This window comes from Dermacentor variabilis, chromosome 2, assembly GCF_050947875.1.
Source record: "Dermacentor variabilis isolate Ectoservices chromosome 2, ASM5094787v1, whole genome shotgun sequence".
NCBI lineage: Eukaryota > Metazoa > Arthropoda > Arachnida > Ixodida > Ixodidae > Dermacentor > Dermacentor variabilis.
This window is the reverse complement of record NC_134569.1, coordinates 79453674-79472773: the sequence shown is the minus strand read 5'-3', so window position 1 is coordinate 79472773 and position 19100 is coordinate 79453674. Positions and strand designations below refer to the sequence as shown.

At 46.8% G+C, this 19100-nt stretch overlaps 1 long non-coding RNA gene across 1 annotated transcript; it reads left to right on the top strand.

Annotated features, from left to right (window-relative positions):
* The first annotated feature begins 501 nt into the window (after window positions 1-501).
* On the top strand, window positions 502-2250 carry LOC142570889 (uncharacterized). The gene is made up of 2 exons (XR_012825708.1): window positions 502-1268; window positions 2023-2250. It is a non-coding gene; the product is annotated as an uncharacterized LOC142570889 (long non-coding RNA).
* The last annotated feature ends 16850 nt before the right edge of the window (window positions 2251-19100 follow it).

The following is a 19100-nucleotide window of genomic DNA, read 5'->3' as shown; positions in this document are numbered from 1 at the left end:
TGGTGTCAGTGTTTGTTGGCTTCTTATGACTAATAAAAATCGGGCCCCTCTGCTTAACACCCTTTCTTCTCGTCTATATATATATATATATATATATATATATATATATATATATATATATATATATATATATATATATATATATATATATATACACGTGTCGCCCGGTGTACTTTGCGTGCCCTGGACGGCTCATTTTACCTGCTTTCTTCTTTCAATTCGAACACGCAACTTATTTTGTTTACGCGTGACTGCTGAATTAACTCTCCCCCATTTTATTGTCCTGGTTTCGTTTACTTGACATGAAAGTGAATAATGCATTTTGCTGTGCAGAGAAATTATTGTCATCCCCTTTTATTCGTATGCAGCACTGTTTCTTGAGGTGTCATCATCATGATCATCCTGTGCCACTTCCGCCTCATCGAGGGTCGACGAGCTGGCCATCTGTTCGTTCGCGCACATGCATCCTAGAAATGCGTAAGAGGCGGCCATGTACGAGTTCCAAGACCCGAACGACGGATACGTCCAGTGGTCCTACGTGGCGCTCGCAGAGCAGGGCAGATTCCCGCCCCCGAACAAGCGCCGTCAGAGCTGCACCGTCACTCTGCGATGCCTCATTCTCCTGGTCGTGGCGGTCCTAATCGTCGGGCTCTGCGTGGCCGCCATCGTCCTATTGATAGTGAGCAGGGCGAACGAGAACGAGTGCGGCGACTGGGACTACGAAGACGACTCCAGTGAAGTCCAGCTAGTACTGACCGAGTCTGCCACGCGAGCTACCGAACACGTCGTCACCTTCTCGCGCACGCGCAAACGAAGTTGGTCTGGCAACCGAAGCACTCTCGCGGACGAAGCGGCGGCGCGCGATCATCCGGGTCGCTCGCTCCTCGACATTTCGCCAGCTCCAAGCGAAGGCGACGAGGTGACCAGTCCTAGGACACGGCGGTCTGGCCGTGGTCGATCTGCGGCTTCGCGCGACGTCGTCGCTCGCCGCTATCGGTGAGGGAAGGTGCAAGATGTCGTGAGCCACTCGTCTAGGAAATTCGAGTCCGAGACGGGATGGACGTCAAGCGCGTCTCAAGACGGGCCTCTCCGATATAAAAGCACGGTCACCAAGGACCACAAAAATGTCGTCCAGGACGTGGCAGGAAGCCCGAAATCGCAGAAGGATGCCGTCGAGGCCCGGAGAGTGAAAGTCAATCCTGAACTTGCCGACGCGGAAGGATCAGCTTCCTCAGTTAAGGTCACGGCTTAGCGCATATTTGGAGCAGGTAAGCCGGCCGGGCAACGAGGTATTCCGCAGCAAAAATGTGCGAACTTGTAGCAGTCGCTCTGTTAGTTAAGAGGCAGTTAGTTCGCGATGCCGCCAAATGCAATATATCCTTATATTATAGGTCTACGCGAATCGATTGCATCTTCATGCCCATTTATCGACTTAATGCCTTCGTCATGTACAATTTCTGAACCTGTTTCTTACCTTAGTGAGGTGAAACATATAGGTAAAAACGTGCCCTTTACCGCTGTGTGGGAATAACCTGCGCGCTCAAATAACAGGCTTTGTATGGCAGCAAAATAAAGAGTGTGTGCTTTCTTTCTTCTTTAATTTTCGTAGCATGTTGGAAGCGTAAATGTTATATCGAAAACGACAAGCCTGAAGTGCTACTGAAGAATGCAAGAATGTTTTCTTTTTCTCTAAAGGGCACCGCCTCCGTAATCTTTACTTCAGCACTACAGCTTGAGTGGTAGAAGGCAAAAAAAAGATTAACATTGAACCTAATGTAGAATGTATATTTTTGGTTGGTGTCAAATATCGTTGCAGAAGAAACACCACATTAGCTGATCAAAGGAGACCAAATAACTATAAGTAGCGGTCGTAAAATTGTTTCACTGCTTCAATCTGTTTGTCAGAACCTGTTAATGAAGGATCGCGATGAAACGAAAAACACATACAAGAGGACTTGTTGACCTGGTATTCGTATTCATTCTTATGCTCATATGCACGACTTCCCATTGACCTCTTTTCAGACGTCTCGGCGAAGACAAGCACAGAGATCAAAATTTATCCTTGCAAGTCGGCGTAACTGGGACAGCGTCCCCACAAGCCTGCCAAGGATTTACTTCTTTTTTTTCCTCAAGGTCAATATATACATAAAACCTATGTATCGCTCTTAAGTAGCCTACAGCGAAAGTTTTGTTTTACGACAATGCATTCGAAAATAAACCTAGACGGCTCGGTAATAAGCCGAAACCCTTTTCAGGTCTCATGCGTAAATCTAGTTATGGAACGTGTCACCGAGTTTGTGCATCAAGGCTAACAACGAACTTTCACCGGTCTGTGTGAATGGACGCACCATGCCCCCAAGCGTAGTCCGAGTGGTCGATTATCGTGCTGAGCACACCGTCATTCTAGCGTTCGAGATGCATAAATAATGGAACAGGGTCCAATTCTGTTGGCAGGCCACTCGTGTGCGTGAACAGATAACACACGAATTTGGGCGTCTGCCTACATCCGAGTTTGATTGCGTTTGAGAAATGAATTGGTGAGTAGCGTAGGTGGTCTGAAGCATAAAAACTGAAGCGTTTGCAATGTGTGACTATACCCCAGCCTTGCAAAATGACCGGTTGATTCTATAGAATCAACTATAGCATCGCCGAAGTGTTCTCGGATTGAACACATTGTCTAATCTATATTGTTACTGCTTTTACTTTGTCCCTTATACCAACTGTGGGGATTGGATAATAATCGGAGGGATAAAAGAAAATGCCACTGAAAAACGAAAACAAGAAAAATGAATCGCGGTACATGAATTGGAAAGTGCGTGCTTTTGTTCATGAAACTGTTTAAAGTCACTAGATTCAAATTTCACGAGTCTTGCAAGTGGCAATAGTGGTAAGTGTCGGGCAAGGAGGTAGGAAGTAAGTTTCCAAGAGCCCTACAACGCAAAACTATTCCAATCTGTTTTTATTCCAATCTCCTGACGTCAAATTTACGCAATCACCGAGGCAAGCATCGGGCGGTCACCCGCAGCGTTGTTTGAAAAGCTCAATCAAACGTTCTCCTCATTTATAGGAGGTCACTTTTCTGGCTTTCAAAGCGAATACCATTGCCTACATTGAGAACATTTTTTTTATCGAATAGGCTGACAAGAGGGGAGGAGCCCGCTCAAGTGGAGAGTGTTTCGATAGGGCCGAGCCAGCACAGTGAAAGTAGATAGCCGGATGGAAGAGGGTGGTGCCGGCGTCAGCGATTGATCCGCTTGTTGCGGCTGCATGCAACGGAAAATTAAAAATGCCGCCAGAACGGATCCTAAGTAAAGAGTAGTTGGCAAAGTGATGTCGTATACGTGCCGAAAGAGCTCGATAACTTTACACTACCAAGAAAATATGTTTATTATACACAAGTAAATCCACGCTCCCCGGTCACTGCACGTAACTAGTGCCAGAACATTCGGCGGGCAGCAATCTTCTATACCATTTAGAACGGGGCAGTCTCCGGCTATTCAGAAAAAAAATTCAGTTTTGGTTATATTAATGCGTCTGTAACGGATACACATCTGTTTGACGAGGAGAGCTTTCGCGGTTTTGTGACGGCGCGTGACAGACAAGCGTAGTGGGCGTAGCGCGAAAACGTTTGATGAACGGCGAAGTATCATGGCAATAAAGGCGTCGAATCAGGAATAATTATTTTTCATTCGTTTGGTCTAATCATGCATAATCAGTGTGCACGCATCATATCAGATGTGGCGTTTTCTCCGTTTTTGTGACGTAGCGTGCGAGACAGGCAAAGTAGGAGTGGCCCGAAAATTTTTTGACCAATGACAGAGGGCTGATTGCAGAATTGTAATAGAAAAGTTTGGAATAGCTTTACGCCATAGCGCCACAGCTTATGCGAGAGAATGTGCTCCTTCACAGACATAAGACAGACAGACATGTCGCCACATTTTTATTACCGCGCTACACGAGCGCAATTTTTGCGTGTATTTGATCATGCGTTGTTGAGGAGTCCAATCATTTCGGCTTCCTACTGGTTCTCTTCCTTCTAGCCGTACTGGCCCTGCCACGAGGCTTTCGTGGATGCCGAGGGGCAAGGTTCAGTGGAACGCTTTTCTGTCACAAATGAGAAAGTTTCAGCGGATGTTAGACGTAAGGTACAGTAAATATGCACCAAAAGCACCCACTTACTACTACATATATATAGTACTCGTTTTCAAACGACAAGGAAAACCCATCTGGAAAGGTGGTATTGTGCTGCCTGTCACAGGTAAATTTAACAAGAAGTAAAAGTGCTAGAAGTAAAAACAATGAAGACTAAGCGAGACCACATATCATACATCGATGTTTTGAAAGGCTTTATGGTATTTCACTGCTCACGCTCTCATCCAATAAGGTCGCAACAACCCACTAGCATCGTACAAAGCTTAGGTTGACAGGATGCTCCGACTTTCGCTCTGACAAGCTTCCAGCGTAAGTTTTTAACGTGATAGCGTTAAGGCTCCCGTTCAGCGGAAAAGGCTGCGGCGTCTACGGCGTGTCGAGAAAGCTACGTCACAGTCACGCGATTCAATCCCTCCGTACAGAGTGGAGACAACCAAGGCGTCTTCTACGGTGTTGGCCACGCGAATCGCGGAGGCTTTACGCTTTGGCGGACGCCGTGGGGAGGCGTTGCCGGCGCTCGTTCATTCATTCATTCATTCATTCATTCATTCATTCATTCATTCATTCATTCATTCATTCATTATAAACGATTGAATGCGGACAAACAACAGTGACTGCGTAGGAATAAAAGCCACTGCAGGGAACAATTAAGCTGTCGCGTCATAACCTTAAAGGCGCAGCTTAAGTGTCCCCCTATCTTTTTTTTTTTTTATACAGATGATCTGGGCTTGTATTAAGAAATCATGTCGGATTCTTTAGTGCTTCGATAAAAAAAACAAGAAAACAAAGCGAACACATTACTGAAGGGCGCCGACCAGTGACGAGAAGTTTTACGAACTAAAAACGTTGTCAAATCGCCCTCTGGTACACTACCAACACTCAGTGAGTCAACTCCTTTTGCAGCAGTGACATTTCAATGCGAAGCATTATACGTACGGCTACTCACACCGTGATGTGGAGATGGCTTTTCGGTCAATCTCAAAAGGACCATTTTAGCTTTTTTAGAACCGCTAAAAATGTGCCTAGTATATAAAATATATGTCATGAAGAATACAATAGGAAAATTTCACATTCCAAAGTACTCGCGTTAATTTTATAGGACGAATTCAAACTTTCATTGCAATGTAAAAAGCGCTTTAGCTGAGAAGTGTGCGGGCTGGGAGCCAGTATGGGCGCGAAGGCATGCTGTAAGGGGTGCTAAAGTGTGCCGAAGTACATTTAACGGCATTTCGGGGTCGCAGACACGTAAGGGCGCACATGTCCTCTGATCGTCAAGAGCATGCCGGCGCGAGTCTCGAAGGCAGCACGTGGGGGCGCTATGCATCTGCAAGCGGTGTCACGGGATAGGCGCGGAGCCGTGCTGTGTGTGGAGAGAAAGCTGTCGGTGACCCATGGGAGCGAGCGTTGCGGCCAAGCCGCTCGGTAGAGAGGCACGCAACAAACGGCAGTACGCTAGTCATACCTACGAGCACAAGCTTGGCACATAAGCACATTTAGGATAATTCCCGTTAAGGAGTTCCGGCCTTATTTAAAGCGAAGCTTTCTGCCCGAGTTCAAGAAACTTTTTCAAACGTAGCTGCCCAAACAGGATTGGTGGCATCATCTAGGAAGAGTGCAGCGAAGTCGTAGTTTACAGTTTCAAGCACAGAGCTTCACACAAAAAATCGAAAGCACTTCGGTATCCTTACGTAGAAAAATGCGAAAGCATTGCGACGTCTCTCTGATGACGTCTCGACCTCGTTCGCGTACTTGCGTGGACGCCCAAAGGAGCCGGGCGCAGCTACTGACTGAGAAGTCGAAGTCAAATGTTCGTCCATCGGAGCGCACGACCGAACTCACCGATTTTTGGATTGTAAAACTTTATTTGTCCAACAGATGTAGGGAAGGCTTTAAGCCTTCCGATCTAGACGACGGCCAGGAGTCCTTGGACCCTAGCGGCGGTTTCGACCAGTCGGACGGTCTTCAGTTGAATGTCCGGATCGGAGCTGAGTAATAAGGTCTCCCATTGGTTCTAAATCACTGCCCCGACTGGCAGCGCCGCGACGCGCAGCGCTATATATAGACCGGCCGAGGTTACCGCTACCCGGCCAACTGAGGCTCGTGCCACCGTAAACTTTACGGGGAAGAGCTTGCGGCGAGAGCTGTGCGAGAAGGCGAGCTCTCTGGTTGTTTTTTATTTTGCTCTCCCTCGCACGTCCAGCGCCGCCGCGGACGTGAGCGCCATCTGGTGGTGCTTCAGGGAACCGAGGGCCCACACAGCGCGCGGCTGCCGTTGATGGGCTGTGAGCACCTGAATTTTTGTGCCATCTCCGAGGACGTCGCCGGATTTTCCGCTTCATGAGCCATATGGGGCTTTCGATAGAGGGAACTGTTAGAGGGAACTGCAAGCAGGCCTATTTGGCCAGCATGGAAATTGTGGTTAGTACATGAATTTCCGTGAGCTTCGTCTTTTCGGCTTCAAACGGCCTTGTGACTTTGCAGCCTCATCATTTTCAACAAAGTACGGCGTTATAAATAATTCAACAAGCATTAGTAAAATTATCCGACGGCAAAATTTGAACACACGACCTCTAGAACACGAGGCTGATGTTGAAACCATTTTGCCACGTACGCAAGCGTGGACAAGCGGCATAGAACGCCCTTTCTCGCGGGCAAGCCAGCGCGTTGAAATGCTTGGCGCGTTTCGATCAGCAGCTGCACTAGAAGAAACCGACGCATGGACACCATTGAAAACTTAAACATACATATATTTACTGCATGCAAATATATGTAAATAATATCCAGCGTATCTAACATCTCATCTAATCCGCGTTCTCCTCTCAGCTCTCATCTGCGTTCTAACAGCGCGAGGAGCTCATAACTCGAAGGACCGCTCAGCTGGGTTCAATTGGACATTAATGCTTTCGCATTCACAACTCATAAGAAGTGGTTAGGTGTCCTCGAATTTTTGCAATATTGTCGGCTGTCTCGGCAAAGCACTGTTGGTACCTCAGCGACAAATGTGTCTTTTTTGTTTAGTCACGTAAGAAACCTCTAAATTTTCTCGGGTAAGATTCCTCAAGAGAAATTGGGTCAGTTCAATGCCTAACCTGCATAATATGCGCGCCTCCTATTTGGTCCATATTCTCTAAATACACGGCGAAAAGCTTATTACTGCGCCATTTGGGTGCACCAAAGTTGCTGTCCTAGCCAAAGCAACGTATTATCGTTTTAGGCAGCTAAGGATCGTTTGTTTTTTCTTTTCAAATGCCAACCGTTGACTAGGCCGCAGCAGCAGGTAATTTAAATCTATATATTTAGAAATAATATGGAAGGCGCCTAGGAACATTTCGCAATATTCGCAACTTTTGAATAGCGAATCAAATTATTTCCTTCGTTTCGTTCTGGGAAATGAAGGCCGCTCTTCGCAAATACGAATATTTTTTCCAACATTTTTCCAATATTTCGAAACTTCAACAAAGTCCAATTAAACATTACATTTCAGCAAAACTACGGTAAGTTTCATCCTCACGTACGCAGCATAGACACAAAACACGGAGCGCTTCCATGGTGGAGCAGGCTGCGTCGCTCAGAGAGTCCATTCTTTACCGGCTATACAATAGTTATTCACACTCTCTGCAGTGCATGCGAAGAAACGTACTTAATTTTTATTGCGATAGCAATTATATGAGACACTCCAGATGCACTTCTGCCGTTGGCCTCGACGTGAGGTTCCGTATGAGTGAAAGCGTGTGAGGGTGACCCAGCGAACGCGATAGGAACGCGGGCTGGAAGCGTGCCCTCTCCTGTCGCCCGCGAGGCACAGGGGTCAGGCGAGAGAGGGGGAGGGGGGGGAGGTCTTCTCTGATGGCTGCTAGGGTACCTCGGTGACCTCCGCGGCCGCCACTCCGTACAGAATGGTGACATCCGCGGCGTCTACTGCGGCTTTGGGCACTTGAATGGCGGACACCGTAATAGACGCCTTCGGCGGACGCCGTAGGGACGCGTTGCCAGCGCTCGTATGTCTGGAAAGCGATCTTCGATGTGGCCAAAGTGTGCGCCCGCGCGGGCCTCCTCTTCAAAGCAATCTGTGATGTTTGCAGAGTGCGCGTTGTGCCGGTAGCTTCGTATGCGCTGTGCTTTCGACGTTTCGTTCGCGTTGATGCGAGAGATGCGTGAACGTGAATTCGCTTGCTGCTGCCGCGATTCCTCACTCCAGAATTTCGAAAGCGAGTTTCCGCGTTCATCGAGCGAGATGTGTTCATGTTTACCTGTGCGCGCGTGACAGCATGCTGGTTAATTTAGTTAAAACACGTTCGCGGGCTAGTTGGTTTGAATCCATGATAGAATGTGTAAGCGCGACTGATCAAGGAGGCAGAAAGAAGCAGACAGACGAAGACAGCGCTGTCTCTGTGTGTCTGTTTCTTTCTACGTCCTCGTTGAGTCACGCTTACACGTTCTATCATTGTTTATTTAGTAAGCGAATGTTTGCAAGCTTATACGACCGATAAAGCTACTATCCTTACTTCGAACGGCTATCTACTAATTTGCTATCGCAATCGGTGCTTCTTCTTTCGTGTGGAACCGCAAATTTTTTACTAATGTGGGCTTTTATTAAACAAAGATTCATAATGAACTATGCAATGACCAGTACTTGTTAACGTGCAGAACACTAGGATTCGAACGACTTTTATATTACATGTGAAAACGGCTGACATAGACAATTATTCAATTCGATTCCCTATATACTGGCACTATTCCATTTGTATTCGAATCGGTCTTTAATATTACTGATCGCATACCCCTGTCAAATGAAATCTAGGAAAAAAAATTATAAACAAGTCATCGTCATCACTTAGCGACCTCTTGCTAAAATGGGAGTGCTTTGGGGAGCAAACTAGCAACCTTGTTAAAGGAAGAAACGAGAAACGCAGTGACATCGCTAATCGCGTTGACTGGGGACTATCCGTTAACCACGTGCTACTGGTGCGCCTCTTTGTGGTGACTTTCATCGTTCCTCAAGCGCTCGCTAGTGCCTGCAGTCGTCGAACAACCTAGTTCAGCAATTAAACAGCCATTTTTTCCCTTTAATTGGTTTGACCTCTATCACACGCCGCGCCAGCCGTGAACGATTGGAGTACTATATAATGTGAGGGTAGCTCTTGTGGGGTCTTAAAGGTCTTACAGGAGTACCGACCACCGCGGGTTCGAGCTTAGCGAGCCACGGGGCCGCGTCAGCAGCCGTCAGCCTCTAGCGCCGCTGAGCGCGAGTTCAGGCCACAAGGGGCTACCCAGCACGGATGCAAGAACACAGTATTGCCCTAAGATAGCGGAAACCGTTTATTGTATCCGGCGGCACCCGACACCGCACAAACGCCCGGTCCCGGGGCGGCGGTGAACCAAAGGTCAAAAGTAGTTCCGAGACAATGGAAGGAGGCAGTAGTAATACCAGTTCCTAAGCCAGGAAGACCAAGAGCGGAAAATGGAGTCAGTTACCATCAAAGTCATGCTAACGTCGTCGTTTTCGTAATGTCGTCATAATCATTGTTACATATACAGTTGAAGGACTTCGCACAGGATTGCAATAGGTTGGCACGAAGTTGGGGGTTGTGTAATGAAGCATGGTTACAGAGCTGGAGAAGACGAAGACACGGGCTGCGCAGTACGGGCTTTGGGCATTAGCAGGTTTTACTGCTCATCCGTGTCAAAATACAAGAGTACACATGCCAAAGATTCTAAATGACCTATCACGCGCGCACAACACACCCTCATGGCCAAGGAATGAATTTATTTACTCGTGATCATGATATAAGGCGTGATAATGCACCTCGCGGTTTCTCGTGCGCAAGAAACCTTACATATGATTGTGAACTTTTTAGTCTTAAGTATACTCAGCACACGTGTGCTGTCAAACATCGGCGCGCATTGGCGAATTTTGCAATGCTCTACAAACCTTGTTATCGCGTGAACTTGCCCACGATTCTTTCTCAGCCTATCGTTAATTCCGGTGTGGTGGTGGGGGTTGAAAGGTGCAATTCATGGCATACAGTGCTCCGTGGCAGATAAATTTGAAAGGGAGGTAGAAGTGCAAGGAGCTAAATTATGCGGGTAAGACGCATAGGTTCATCGAAAACAATTCTGATAACTCTCGGGGGAACACAGTTACCACGACATGCTCTATACTGTCGACTGGTCATCCGAATGTACCACTATAGGCCCCGCAACATGCTATGCAATTCATGCCTTCAAATTGGGCACGACGTGGACGTCTGGGCCCAGAAATTCAAATTTGGGGCCTGAGTAATATGTGGAACTAAGTTACGTCCCGGATCCAATGAAGACACTCCTCATGACTGCGAACTATGCTGCCGAAAATGTGGTGCAGGGCATGCAGCAAATTGCCCCGATTGTACAGTACGCCAAGAAGCTGATGAAGCAAGAAGAGAAGCTGCAAGCAGGCGCAAGCAACGCTACTTAGACGCTGTGAAAGAGCAGGAACAGCACGAGCCCGCCAAGCAATCGGGGAAACCAAAGAACAGGCACCGCAGCCGCAGTAGGAGCCGCGGTAGAATCAACTGGCCTGAGCTCCAAACAACAAATCGCTTCGAAACACTTAGTAGCCCAAAAAAGCAACGTGGCTGGAGCACCAGCCACAGCAGAGACAACGACCAGAACAGAAGCACCGTATTCAGCAAAGAGGATGGCAGAGATATGCCACGACTATACCCTAAACTAAGAGGAAACGAAGAAAAGACGAACAGTACCAGTCCAGGAACAATGAAAAACAAAAAATGCTCCCGAGAAGAGCAACATACATGGGTGAGTAGTTCGCACCTTTCACCAGCTGTCATGTCTTCGCCCTAGCATCACACCGCTAATCCCCACCCTTCCAACAGTCAGGCATTGAAATCAGCTCAGACATCGCAATCTGAGAGGAACATAATTAGACATCGACCAGCGATAGATAAAGAGAAAAGGGGGCACGCAGGTACACAACATAACAATGCGGTAGAAATGGCAGAGGTCTCAACCAGACTAGGTAAAATCGTTGCTGTATTAAGTAAAATGCAGGAAACATATTGGACCTGCAAGCAGAAATGCAGAAAATTGATGCTGTCATAGAAAAACTAGTAGAGCAAAATGCACTGATCACAGAAAGACAAGAACAAAAAGAAAGAACGATTAACCGCATCGAGATGATCCTCAACATGGCGAGAAAGCGCACTGGCAAAGGACCTGCAGAGGTTTCAGAAAGAAACAGGCGCTGCTGTTGCAGCGAATTTGACAGAAATCTAGACCACCTGATATAATCATGGTGCAGGAATCGAACGGGATAACAACCATACCAGGATACAAGCTATTTCGGCAACCTAGCATTAAAAGGAACGGTAGCGAGGAGACAAATAACATTAACCCACCAGGTGCGACTGTAATGTACCTTAAGAATGACTTAGTGGTAGTCCAGCTCGACACGGCAGGAGGCAATGCAGAGGAGCAAGAGCACGTTACGAGAAAGTGCAGAATTCGGACGAGCACGCAGGAAACTACTTTCATAAATGCTTACTGGCTTCCTGGCAAGCCAAATAATAACATTCAGTGGCTCGAAAATCAAGAAGGGGCCTTAAACATACTCTATTCTTTTAGCAGGAGATTTCAACAGTCCAAGTAAAGCTTGGGATATGACTGGACGGCACCGAATGGCAGAAAGTTAGAATGCGTTATGAACAACATACGGGTTACTCTATTAAACGATACCTCGATTGGTACTAGAAAAGGCAGTAGCGTCGAGAAAGATATGAACGCAAGACGTAACTTGATCAGAGGGCCAATGAAGGCTATATGGGAAAACAGCGTAGAAAACTTTGGTGGCAACCATTATATCCTTATATCGCAGCTTACTGTAAAGAAAAGGGAGCACCGTGGGCAGAAATTTTCTTAAAACAGATTACCAAATGGGATGAGATGCGAACTCAACAAGCACAAGGAGACACAGAATAGGGCATAAATACTTGTGTAGAAGATATCAACTCTGTGAATAAAAAAGAACACTAAGGGACTAGGAGGAGATGATCAACCATATGTTGACTCCCATCTGCTAAATCTCTGGGACAAGCTCCACAGGTTAATGAATAAATAGAAAAACAATAAATTAAACAACGTATTACGTAAAACAAGTCAAGGAATCACAGTAGAAGCGCTAAATTATGCCCAGTGATTACCCAACAAGAAGTAGCTTCAAATCTGTGATCAGCTTAACGGACAGCTGCATATACCGAAGGTTTGGCAAATATTGAGGACCTCTCTAGGCCAGGCAAAACCGCGACACGCGGTTATTAAACTGCTAAGGTTGGAAAATTAACAATGTAAAGGAGCAAGCGGCAGAATTCTTGTACACGTTTTCTCCAATGAAATCCGACGATCGTCCCATACCAGATTACGGCGAGTACGGTAACAACAATGTCCAAGGCATTAACTCGTCTTTTTCCCTTCGTGAATTACATGCCGCCATGCAGAGCTTAAAAAGGAGCACAACTCCGGAGCATATTTAATCACGTACGAAATGTTGAGCTACTGTTGAGACAAGAAGCTCTGCTGTAGTATATAGACAAAGCATGGGAAAAAGGAGTAATTCCAAGACAATGGAAGGAGGCAGCAGTAATACCGATTCCTAAGCCAGGAAGGCCATCTGACAGAATATCCAATTTCAGGCCCATATTATTAACCTCCTGTGTAGGAAAATTAACGAAGATAATGGTTTTAGAACATATTGAGTGGCACCTGGAAGGCCTTCAACTTTACCCGACGCAATTATAGGCTTCAAAAAACATATTAGTACTCGGGACATTATACCGAAGATAAAAAACCAGCTGCTCGAATTACGAAGTACAACTCAGCTAAGAAAAATCGTAAGAGTCGATTTGCAACGAGCTTTTGATATTGTCACACACCGCGCAATTCTAGAGAAGCTCAAGGCAACTAAACCGGGTCCTAGAGTATACAACTATGTAAAAAAACTTCCTAAGTGAAAGGACGGTTAAAGTGAAACGTGATGAATATGTGTCACCTAGCCATCCAATCACGTGTGGAACATCTCATGGTTCTATTCTTTCACCGACTTCATTTAAAATTTCGATGGTGAAGCTATCCACATTACTAGAAGAAATACCAGACCTAGAAAATAATCTGTACGCCGATGACATGACTATTTAGTGCCGTCGAGGATCACCAGAATCGCAAGAACACATTATTCGAAGTGAACTAGATAATATGCGTGAGTGCGCCGCAACACTACGGCGGGAATGTTCCCCTCAGAAATCGGAATATATTCTCGTTACTGATGACATCAGCACGCGAGCCAAAGAACATAAAAAACTTAATAAAACTTCGAATGGAAGATACGGCTTTTACCCCGCAATAATACCATCAGAACCTTCGATTTCTTTCTGCAAGACAGTGGTAAACCAACGACATGGGTGCAGAAGTTGACCGTACAACTTGAACAGATCCTTGCAATGACGCGTAGAATAAATATGCAAAAGAGGGGAATGAAAGAACACGAGCTACGTAAGGTTATAGAAGCCCTGATGATCTTTTCCAGGATAATGTAATACCTGCGGTACGCCAAGATAACCAATACGCAACGCCAGAATATAAACATCATACTTAGAAAGTGTGCTAGACATGCCCTGGGATTTCCTAAGTTTACACCCAACCATAATATTGAAGCAACCGGGCTTCTTAACTCACTAGAAGACAGAATAGACATCCACAATCAGGCGCAAATACAATCAATCAATCTTCAATCAATCAATCTGCAAGACTTCAATCATCTCATCAGGGTCGATGGATACTGAACAGACTGGGTAACGAAAGCTCTAACTTACCCCCCAATTTTGCCGAAATTGCCGCCATGAGATGATTTGCCGAGGATAAAAGTAGATGGCATTCCAAAAATCATATTTGCAACAAAAAAAAACATATAAAACATATAATGTTTAACATACTACATATACAAAACATATAATGCAACAGACAGACGATGAAAACACATACTATAAAATGCCAGTCATAACGCCGAAAGCCGCAAAGCAGCAGTGGTGGGCCATGGTTCGACGCTTGTGAAAAGTTACTTGACTGCACCAACGCGTCAACATGCGGAATTGCTGGCGCTAGTGCTTGAACGTAACGGAATTTATACATACATCTAACTCGATCACAATGCGAACAGACCGTCAAGGTGGTTGCCGAGGCATTCAAACTGATGAGCTGCCTTTAAACGTACGCACAAAACTCCACATTATTTTTCTTTATTTACGATACTGTTAGCCATGAGGCCATTGCAGAATGGGATTTAAGGCATCAGAAATATAAAATTGTGTGTTACAACAATAAAATGTTATCAAACATACAAGCGAGGTGTTACAACAGTAAGTTACATCGATTAAGTGTCACTCATAAAAAACGAGTAAAAGTCGTAATTTGAACAGCAAAGAAATACAAGCTGGGTGTTACAACAGTAAATTACATCACCGAAGTGTCAGTCATAGAAAACAGACAGACTGACAAAGTGTACGGTAGTATAACACTTCTGCAATTAATTTCGAGGTTACATCAATAACGTGACAGTGATAGAAAACAGATGAACTAATAGCTTGAACAGTAATATAGCACTTTGACAATCACTTCTCTAATTCATGAAAACCCTAGAATTCATAAAACAGACGATACGTGAAGAGTCAACGAAGGCGGAGCTTAGCATCGATCACTCGGCGAACGAGGGAAAAATGCATGACTATGGAGGAGTGTAACTTGTAATCGTCTGTAGCTCTCTTAATATGCGACGTTTCACACAAATTGTGGTGTGAATGATTAACTTTAGCTGTACCCTACGTGTCTACAAAATTTGTCCAAACCATTTCAGGGGCCCTTTAACTAAATTAATAAGCGCGGTGTCACGCACGCACATGTAAAGAGGAACACATCTCGCTCAATGAGCGCGAAAACTCGGTTTCAAAATTCTGGACTGAGGAATCGCGGCAGCAGCAAGTAAATTCACCTTCATGCATCCCTCGCTTCAACGCGAACGAAACGTCGAAAGCATGCCGCATACGGAGATACCGGCACTACGCGCGCTTTGACCACATCGAAGATCGCCTTCAAGGCACTCGAGCGCTGGCAACGCGTTCCTACTAAAGCCCCTTAAACTTCGTAAAGTACTGCCACGCTTTGAAGAATGCCGCCTCCTCCTTGCGCGCTCTGGCCTAGGCCGACGCCGCGTAGCTATTGCCCTAATAGCATCACGTGGGCCCTCGCACTGTGCATCAGCGCCATTTTTGCTCGAGAAGCGTCTACGGAGTGGCGAGGAGCGCATGTCGGCGTCGTTGCTACGCTCGAGCAGTGTAGGCGGCGCCACGGTCGAGGAGGGAACGTGAAATAGAATAGAAACGAGGAGGAGTGAAGGCGGAGGAGGAGAGTGTCGCTACTTTACGAAGTTTAAGCGGTTTTAGTTCCTACGGCGTCCGCCACAGGCGTCTACTACGGTGTCCGCCATTCATGTGTCCAACGCCGTTGTAGACGCCTTGGATGTCTCCACTCTGCGGAGTGACGGGCGAGGAGGACATCGAGGCACCCCAGCAGCCGTTGAAAAAGAACGCCCCCCCCCCCGCCCTCCCTCGCGTGACCCCCATGACTCGCACGCGACAGGATAGGGCACGCTTCCGACCCGCCTTCCTCGCTCGCGCACGCAAGATTGAACCGCGTTCGCCTGCTCACCCTCTCAAGATTTAACTCGCAATGCAGCAACGGCGCGCGGCGACGGTTTTATCGTCCTTGGACTTTAGACGGCACTTCACAGCGACGCCGGCGGCAGAAGTGCGCCTGGATTATTGCAATAACAAAGTTATGTCGAAGGCTGCCGCTGCTCACAAATGTAGCCGTATACCGTGAATATATGTAAAGTGTCCAGTTAGTGGCAACGTGTCAACCGTAATGATGAAGCATCTGGCCTACTTCACAAGACGTCCTTGTACCGGGTCGGGATTAAAGAGTACCTGGGCGAGTGGCATGCGCGAAATTTGATGGCCACTCAATAGGCTGCTTATGAATGTACTATAATGAGTAAACATAACATAAACTATAAATAAAACACAAACGAGGGACACAGAAAGGGACACCGCTATTGTATCCGCCTGCCCATCTGTCAAGCGGAGCATTAAAGACATCCAATTTCTTCTCCCAGCCTCGAACATGAGAGCTTCAGTTAAATAGAAAATTGGGCGAGTTAATGACGGATCATTTTATAGTGCAACGCACGAATATTGAAAACGTAGTGTGCCCTGCGGTACGCAACCTCGAATTGATAAATTTTCCTCAGCAAACGCGTGGCGGCGGCTTCAACACTCACAAGTACTTTGTCGGCGTGCAGCACCTCCTCATGACCTTGGCCATAATCGGACTCATTGATCGCGACTGCGTACCCTCCTTCAGTGTAGATTTCCCCATAGGTCACGCTAGGTTCGGTAGGTTCGGTCCTGTCAAAAAGAATATAAAACACCTGCACAGTGAGGAAGTATCTGGAAGTTGTTCAAAACACATCATATCAGAAGCGCAAGGAGCACTCGGATCCTCAGAGAGTTTTGAACCCAACTACGACCAAAAAAGAAACCAGGTTGGTCTGTAGCCGATGATAGCGGACAAGCTAAAGAACTGCGCCTAGCGTCAAACGTGGTGCATACGTGCGTGCGTATGTGTCTCTTTGCTTGTGTGTGCTTGCGTGTGTGCGTGTGTGCGACGCAAACTTGTGTGCCTGCGTATATGCCACTGCGTAAGTGCTACTTTTCCATTAGAAAAAGAATCCTTTAATATGTCTACTGTGCTGGGTGGAATAGAACGAGCGCCATATGTATCCAAACAATCTTGTCGGAACAAATATTCAGACCTGCACCACGCGCTGACTTCATGGTGGCACCGCTAGATGGCGCAGAGGGAAGCGCGAGAGTAGTCTTCCTGTATATGTTCCCGCAGGGAGCAGAGTTGCGCAGAACTTTTCCGGCGCCGCGCGCGCCGCTATTCGCCGAGAGCTATCACGTGGCGCAAAATGACGTCAAATGTTCAACTGCGCCGCTGCGAAGCCAACTTTACGGGCGCGATGCCGACCCGTCGTTTCCGTCAGTTCCATCGTCATTGCAATCAGCGGACCGTTGAGCGTGCATAGCATCCATCGGCTCCGGGCTGTGGGTACGTTATTCGACGATATTAAGTCAGGCACCTTGGTGAAGTGATATGAAACACATCATGTGGACACTTGTATTCCAGTATGACGGGGTGCAGCGCACCAAACTGCACAAACCGCACGCAAGGTGACAAAGCTTTTTATGCGGTGCCGCGCGGACGGGCAGACGTGCACCGGCGACTGCGTGTCAGCCGAGACCGACCGGCTCCGAAAGAGAGCAGTATATGCGAGATGCGTTCGCCTTGTTTACAGAGGTGAGGTTTGCCTTCTTCACCCTAAAGTAACATTTATGTCGGCTAACACCCCTGTAAACGGTGAGATACGTACGGGTTGCATGAGATGTTGTTGACTTGTACGATTTTTGGCGTGTATGTGAAGCGCGACGCAGACTCGGGACAAAGAATGTGTCATACTACAGTCTGCAATGCATGAATAATTACTTTGCAAGTTTGCCATCTTGAAGTGATTGGCGCAATAAAAATAACCTGTTTTTACTCTTAATAATTTTTTTTTCCTTTGCAGTTGCTTCGAATTCTGCTCCCAAGGCTCCAAGAACCAGCACTCCTGCCCTTCTGCCTGCATGCAGCTATTGGTCATCCATCCCCTTGTACGAAATAAATTTGATTAGAGGCCCGTCCATCTTCAATCTTATTCCACTTGAAGACTCGCTGCTACGAAGCAGCTGGTAAGCCTGCGGCATGAATGAATCGTAAAAATAATCTTTGCAGAAAATGTGCGCATGTGAACATTTGAAGCGCATTTAAATCTACGTGCCGGCACCGCATATATCGAAAACGCGTAGCTGCTGTGAACTACGGTTAGTGATAAATGACGCTCTGTTAGCGGCCCCTGACATAACTGCAGGCACGATAGTTCTTTTGGCAACGCTCAATAATCGGCTGGTATCCGCAGCCAGAATGCGCTCACGCAATTGTCCACCTTGCGTGCGTGAAGTTTTCTTTAAGCACCCTTTACAACATTCCTTGCCTTCCAGCCTCTGTGAGAAAACTTCATATGCATTGCTTAAATGATATTGCGCGACATAAAAAACGACACGGACGTGAAAGAAGACGACACACCAAGCGCTTGGTGTGTCGTCTTCTTTCACGTCCGTGTCGTTTTTTATGTCGCGCAATATCATTTAAGCAATGGATTACTAACTTGCCCGGAATGCTGCTCTCATTAAATTCATATGCATGCTGGAAAACATCGCACCACTTTTCGTTACAAGGTACAGCGCGTTTGCACGCGAACTTTTGTGCTGTTCGAGCCACGGGCATATTCAGGATATTATTTTGGGGGACTGAGAGGGGTCCTACCCCCATATGTACGTTCGCGCGTGTGTTTGTATATGTGTGTATACAAACGAAATTGCGGGGGTTGGAACCCTGCCCCATTCCGGCTACGGCAATGGTTCAAGCGTAGCCTACATTAAAAAGTGCCACCTTGTTGCCACAATTCGTGCATGTAGCTCGCGACGAGCAGACAAAAAAAGAAAGCAAATGTAACACCGCTCGGCATTTGCCTCCTGCGCGCGTGAGGAGTGGCTTCACTGCATAGCTGGAACATACTGGCGGACCTATGCGCAAATCTGCTCCTTCCGGGAGCATTTACAGGGACACTACGTGAGAGTGGAGCCCGACTGCAGTAGACGCCTCATACATCACGCGTTTCGGCTGTGGCAATACGGTGTGCAGCTACATTGTTTTCACGTTATTCGCATTAACACCGACAAGTC